At 42.2% G+C, this 5,939-nt stretch overlaps 2 non-coding genes and 1 pseudogene across 2 annotated transcripts; all 3 read left to right on the top strand.

Moving 5' to 3' along the window:
* The first annotated feature begins 474 nt into the window (after positions 1-474).
* Positions 475-665, top strand: LOC117465263 (U2 spliceosomal RNA). Its single transcript, XR_004554172.1, has one exon. It is a non-coding gene; the product is annotated as a U2 spliceosomal RNA (small nuclear RNA).
* Positions 666-4,168: 3,503 nt separating this feature from the next.
* LOC117465265 (U2 spliceosomal RNA) lies at positions 4,169-4,344 on the top strand (annotated as a pseudogene).
* Positions 4,345-5,230: 886 nt separating this feature from the next.
* On the top strand, positions 5,231-5,345 carry LOC117465270 (U5 spliceosomal RNA). The gene has a single exon (XR_004554175.1). It is a non-coding gene; the product is annotated as a U5 spliceosomal RNA (small nuclear RNA).
* The last annotated feature ends 594 nt before the right edge of the window (positions 5,346-5,939 follow it).

Raw genomic sequence — 5,939 nt, 5'->3', positions numbered from 1 at the left:
TGGCGGCGTTGTTCTGCGTGTTACCTGCAGCCTCTGGAGCCAGTCGACAACATCTTATTTTATAAAATCTCTTTCTGCGTGAACAATTTAAAACAAACTATATGAAAATATAACATAAGTCAGAGGCATTGCAAGCTGTACGTAGCTCAACGATTACATTTACATTTCTAAATGAAATTGTAAATAATAATAAAAGACGTGCTAAACTCCCATCATGCCTTGCGTCACGTTACCATACAACAGACCACATAAAGCACACACAGTGAAAACACGAGATATTTTCCAGCAGACCCAATCGCAGTAAATCATCATCAACTCTGCTATGTGTCTATTGTATGACGACTACATAAATGTATCCATTAACTCTGTTGTTAATTAGAATAGGTTTTCCTAGTGTCCCTTAAACACATCAGTAACCGTCAGTTAGCGTAGCTGTGCGGAGAATCAGGCTATTACCGCGGAACGAGTTCCAGTATCGCTTCTCGGCCTTTTGGCTAAGATCAAGTGTAGTATCTGTTCTTATCAGTTTAATATCTGATACGTCCCCTACCCGGGGACCATATATTAAATTGATTTTTGGAATAGGGAGATGGAATAGGGGCTTGCTCCGTCCACTCCACGCATCGACCTGGTATTGCAGTACCTCCAGGAACGGTGCACCCCCTCTGAATGTTAAAAAGAAAGAACGCATCACGCTCACTAGTTTGTGTACTATCTGGATTTTCTAACACACTCATCTAACGGATATTTCTTAGTATATCTACCTACAATGAATTTGCATATTCGAAATAACTTTGTAAGACGAAGTATATTAATGCAAAAGCTCAGAGTAAATATAGTGTTTGCTCAGTGTGGTTATCTTTTGAAACACTAACACTATTTTCTGTCAATCCTGTTAAACCAATCATTATATCACAGATACAGGTATCGTGTGTGTGTGCGCGCGTGCGTGCGTGTGTCGTTGCTGTTTTGAAAATGTAGCCTGAAATCCCATCATGCATTGCGATATAACATAAAGGTCTAACTAATGCAAAAATGGGGGTTCTTCTTTCTTTATTGAAAGTCTATAATGCATAAGGATAATATATGTCCAACACACGTGTGTGTGTGTGTGTGTGTGTGTGTGTGTGTGTGTGTGTGTGTGTGTGTGTGTGTGTGTGTGTGTGTGTGTGTGTGTGTGTGTGTGTGTGTGTGTGTGTGTGTGTGTGTGTGTGTGTGTGTGTGTGTGTGTGTGTGTGTGTGTGTGTGTGTGTGTGTGTGTGTGTGTGTGTGTGTGTGTGTGTGAGTGTGTGTGCGTGTGTGTGTAGTGTGAATCGGCGGCTGTTTCCAAAACTTAACCCAAAATCCCATCATGCATTGCGACATGGCATAAGAGTCTAACTAATGCCAAATACACGTGGGTTTCTTTTAAATTCAAAACCCAAGGTAATTGTGTTTCTCATTTAAATTAACAGAATTTAAAAGCAAAGGTGTAATTTTAAGAAGTAAAGAGAGGGAAATAGAAGAAGGAGAAAAATGCACCAGATTCTTCTTTAAAAAAATTATAAATAAAGGGGGGGGCATTTTTAGGCTGAAAACTGAAAATGGGCCCACAGCTGAAACGACACAGGACATAATAGAAACTGTTGAGACTTTTTATAATGACCTCTATAGGAAAAAAACTGTAAATGAGGAAATAATGACAGAAGTCTTACTTTTTATCGAAAAAACAGTGGAGGAAAATGTTATCCTAACCCAAGATTTTAAAATTGAAGAATTGAATGAATGCTTGAAAACTTTCAAGGCAGGGAAATCGCCAGGGGAAGATGGGATTCCCTTTGAATTCTATTTGACCTTTTGGGATATCCTAGCACCTGATCTTCGTGATGTTTTTATGGAGTTTGAAAGACTAGGCCGACTTCCTGACAGTTTCACATCAGGGATAGTGACACTCTTACACAAAAACAAGGATAAGATGGACCTAAAAAATTGGAGACCTATAACACTCTTAAACCTTGATTGCAAACTGTATAGTAAACTCCTGGCAGCACGTATGTCTCTGTTCCTAGAAGAGCTGATTCACCCGGATCAAGCCTGTGCCGTGCCAGGGAGGAAGATCACAGACAGCCTCCTACTGATCCGAGACACTATCTGCCTTGCGAGAGATAGAAACTTTCGGCTTGTCGTCCTAAATTTAGACTTTGAGAAAGCCTTTGACCGAGTCTCACACCAGTACCTTTTCCAGGTACTAAAAACAATGGGGTTCCCGAAGAGGTTTATAGACTGGGTGGCACTGCTGTATCGGGACATTACCAGCAAGTTTATTGTAAATGGGCAGCTAACAAAAGCAGTCAATATAAACTGTGGTATCCGCCAGGGTTGTCCTTTATCAGCCCTCCTGTACATTATCTGTATAGAACCACTTGCACAGATCTTGAGAAGGGACAAACAAATCACTGGGATACATATTCCAGGAAGCGGAGGCCTTCAAACTAAATGTATCTTATACATGGACGACATCAACCTTCTATGTACTGACCTTTTATCTGTCAACAGGACGCTGGACTTGACTGACTGGTTTGGACAGGCCTCTGGGTCAAAATTGAACGTAAGCAAGACGCAGGCCCAGTTTTATGGACCATGGACTGAGACGATAGGACTCCCCTTGACTGTGACCCAGACCGAACAAAAGATACTGGGGATCAAATTTGACAATGAAGGGGGAGGGAAAACTAATTGGACGAGTCTGGTAGGGAAAGTCAGACAGAGACTAGGATACTGGGGACTTAGAAGACTGACCATGGAAGGAAAGGTTTTAATCATCAAAGCAGTGATTTTACCTTTGCTTCTATTAATCAGTTCCGTTTTTATGCCACCCAAGAGAGTACTCCAAGAATTAGAACGGGCAATATTCTATTTCCTATGGGGTTCCAAGTGGGAAAGGATGACAAGAAAAGAAATGAAAAAGCCAAAAGAGAAAGGGGGGAAAGGAGTCCCAGACCTCCACTTGTTTCTAGGAAGCAGATATACATCACTCCACATCTACGCTTCCACAGCCCCCTCCAAAAACCCAAAGACGGCGGCAATGACAAGATTCTGGATGGGAAGTTTTCTACGAAGGATAAAGATCTTACCAATAGATCTCAAAGTACCAGTGTCTTTTAACCTGCCACCACCTTATGCTTTCATTCGAACGTTTTTAAAGAAACTCCAGCTTGAGCAGGAGGGTTTGCATGTTTTAACTAACCATCGCTCTCTTATCTCTGTTGTGCAGGAGCGAGAACCAGTGAGTCCAGTGCACGGTCTCGCCTTTGGTGAGCCTTCAACAGTTTGGTGCAACGTGAACCATCCCACTCTGACAAACAGACTCCGGGATATGTCATGGATGGTGGCTCATGAGATCCTCCCAGTCAGGTCCGTAATGCACTCCCGGGGCATGGCGGCGAACTCAACTTGCCCCCGACCAGGCTGTGGCGCACCTGAGACGGTGAGGCATCTGCTCTGGGAGTGCAGCGCTGCCGGAGACCAGTGGGCAAAAGCCGGCTCCTTAAAATTCCCGTGCTTGCCGGCAAGGGAGGACCTCACAGCACAGCTCATACTATATGGGGTGAGCCAGAAACAGGACTGTTCTAGGGACTTTCCCAAGCAGTGGCTCACCCTAGCTGCCATTAAAGATGCCATATGGACCTCCAGAAACTTGCTGGTAAGAAGGCACATGCAGATCCCCCCCGTGGCTGTGATCCAGATGGCTGCGGCAACAATAAAATCAGCGACGCGGCACGCCCAGGACACAGCCACAAAGAAAAATCGCCTCTGTGCTCATTCGGATGAAGGAGCCGGAGCCACACGGGAAAGGTCAAAGCAGCGCAGGCCTGACTCTCCGGGGGTCTCCTCTGAGCCCCGTTACAAAGATCCGGGAGAAACAACCTGTTAAATGGGAATGGGATGGTTTAATCTTGATAGGGACTCAGTGCGCTCCTGGACAACAATTTACCCAATGTACCCCCTTTTTAAGATTTTAAATGAAAACTGTTTGCATACAAAATGTTTTAATGAAATGCGATGTTTTTTTTTATGAAAATGGGTCTGATCTTAAAGTGTACATGTATTTATTATATGAAAACTCAAAATACACTGATGTGACAAAAAAATGATTTAAATATGAAAAGTACATGAATTAAGTGAAAATAAAACTTTTCCCAAAAGAAAAAATCTGTTCTTATCAGTTTAATATCTGATACGTCCCCTACCCGGGGACCATATATTAAATTGATTTTTGGAATAGGGAGATGGAATAGGGGCTTGCTCCGTCCACTCCACGCATCGACCTGGTATTGCAGTACCTCCAGGAACGGTGCACCCCCTCTGAATGTTAAAAAGAAAGAACGCATCACGCTCACTAGTTTGTGTACTATCTGGATTTTCTAACACACTCATCTAACGGATATTTCTTAGTATATCTACCTACAATGAATTTGCATATTCGAAATAACTTTGTAAGACGAAGTATATTAATGCAAAAGCTCAGAGTAAATATAGTGTTTGCTCAGTGTGGTTATCTTTTGAAACACTAACACTATTTTCTGTCAATCCTGTTAAACCAATCATTATATCACAGATACAGGTATCGTGTGTGTGTGCGCGCGTGCGTGCGTGTGTCGTTGCTGTTTTGAAAATGTAGCCTGAAATCCCATCATGCATTGCGATATAACATAAAGGTCTAACTAATGCAAAAATGGGGGTTCTTCTTTCTTTATTGAAAGTCTATAATGCATAAGGATAATATATGTCCAACACACGTGTGTGTGTGTGTGTGTGTGTGTGTGTGTGTGTGTGTGTGTGTGTGTGTGTGTGTGTGTGTGTGTGTGTGTGTGTGTGTGTGTGTGTGTGTGTGTGTGTGTGTGTGTGTGTGTGTGTGTGTGTGTGTGTGTGTGTGTGTGTGTGTGTGTGTGAGTGTGTGTGTGTGTGTGAGTGTGTGTGCGTGTGTGTGTAGTGTGAATCGGCGGCTGTTTCCAAAACTTAACCCAAAATCCCATCATGCATTGCGACATGGCATAAGAGTCTAACTAATGCCAAATACACGTGGGTTTCTTTTAAATTCAAAACCCAAGGTAATTGTGTTTCTCAGATTTTCTTTATTCATTCATTATGTGGATTATATTTCTGCAAAAGCTGACTTCACAATACGACACCAGCACTTAAAGTAGTTTCCTCGTGAATATACTCACTGTCAAACTACTCACCAGGTAGATCACTCTTGATTCTCTTCAGATCGCATAAATCTTTCGCCTTTTACTAAAGATTTCCGTGGAGAGGACCAATAAGAGTTATAACTAATTTTTTGATGCCCTGCTTCATGCGGGGCTTTCCAACATTGTCAAAAGAAAAATATCAGTCCAACTTCAGCTCAGAGATGACTGCTTATTCCATTCTATTACCTACCATTTATTTGAAATTGCTGTACCGGTTAAATGGTTCTAGTTAGGGTATGGTATATGAACATATTTATATATATGTCAATTGAATCCTATTTGCAAACATTTACAACCTACAATTTTCATCCTAGATTTAAATGAATTCAAATACTTAAATGAAGTAACCTTAAAGGGGACCTTTCATGCAAAATGCACTCTTGTACGTCTTTTATATATGAATATGTGTCCCCGGTGTGTCAGGGAAGTCACCAAGTGCCAGAAAATACAACCCTCTCTTTTCCTCTATACCCAAATCTCTAAAAAAGGGGCTGTAACGGATCTGATACAGACTGATCCAGATTTGAATTCTTTCCTACGTCACAAAAGGGGTGCTCTGCTTATTGGTAAATTCTCCACCTATCAGGGGAATGAGAGGTTGGGCCACAGCCGCTCGAATGCGCTGGAGACGCTGTAGTACATATGCCAGGTATGTAAGTGGCGCTGTAGTCGGCCACAAAAGCAGCGAAGAAGACTTCTCTTGCATGG

Source organism: Pseudochaenichthys georgianus, chromosome 19 (genome assembly GCF_902827115.2).
Source record: "Pseudochaenichthys georgianus chromosome 19, fPseGeo1.2, whole genome shotgun sequence".
NCBI lineage: Eukaryota > Metazoa > Chordata > Actinopteri > Perciformes > Channichthyidae > Pseudochaenichthys > Pseudochaenichthys georgianus.
This window is presented reverse-complemented; position numbering and strand designations above follow the sequence as displayed.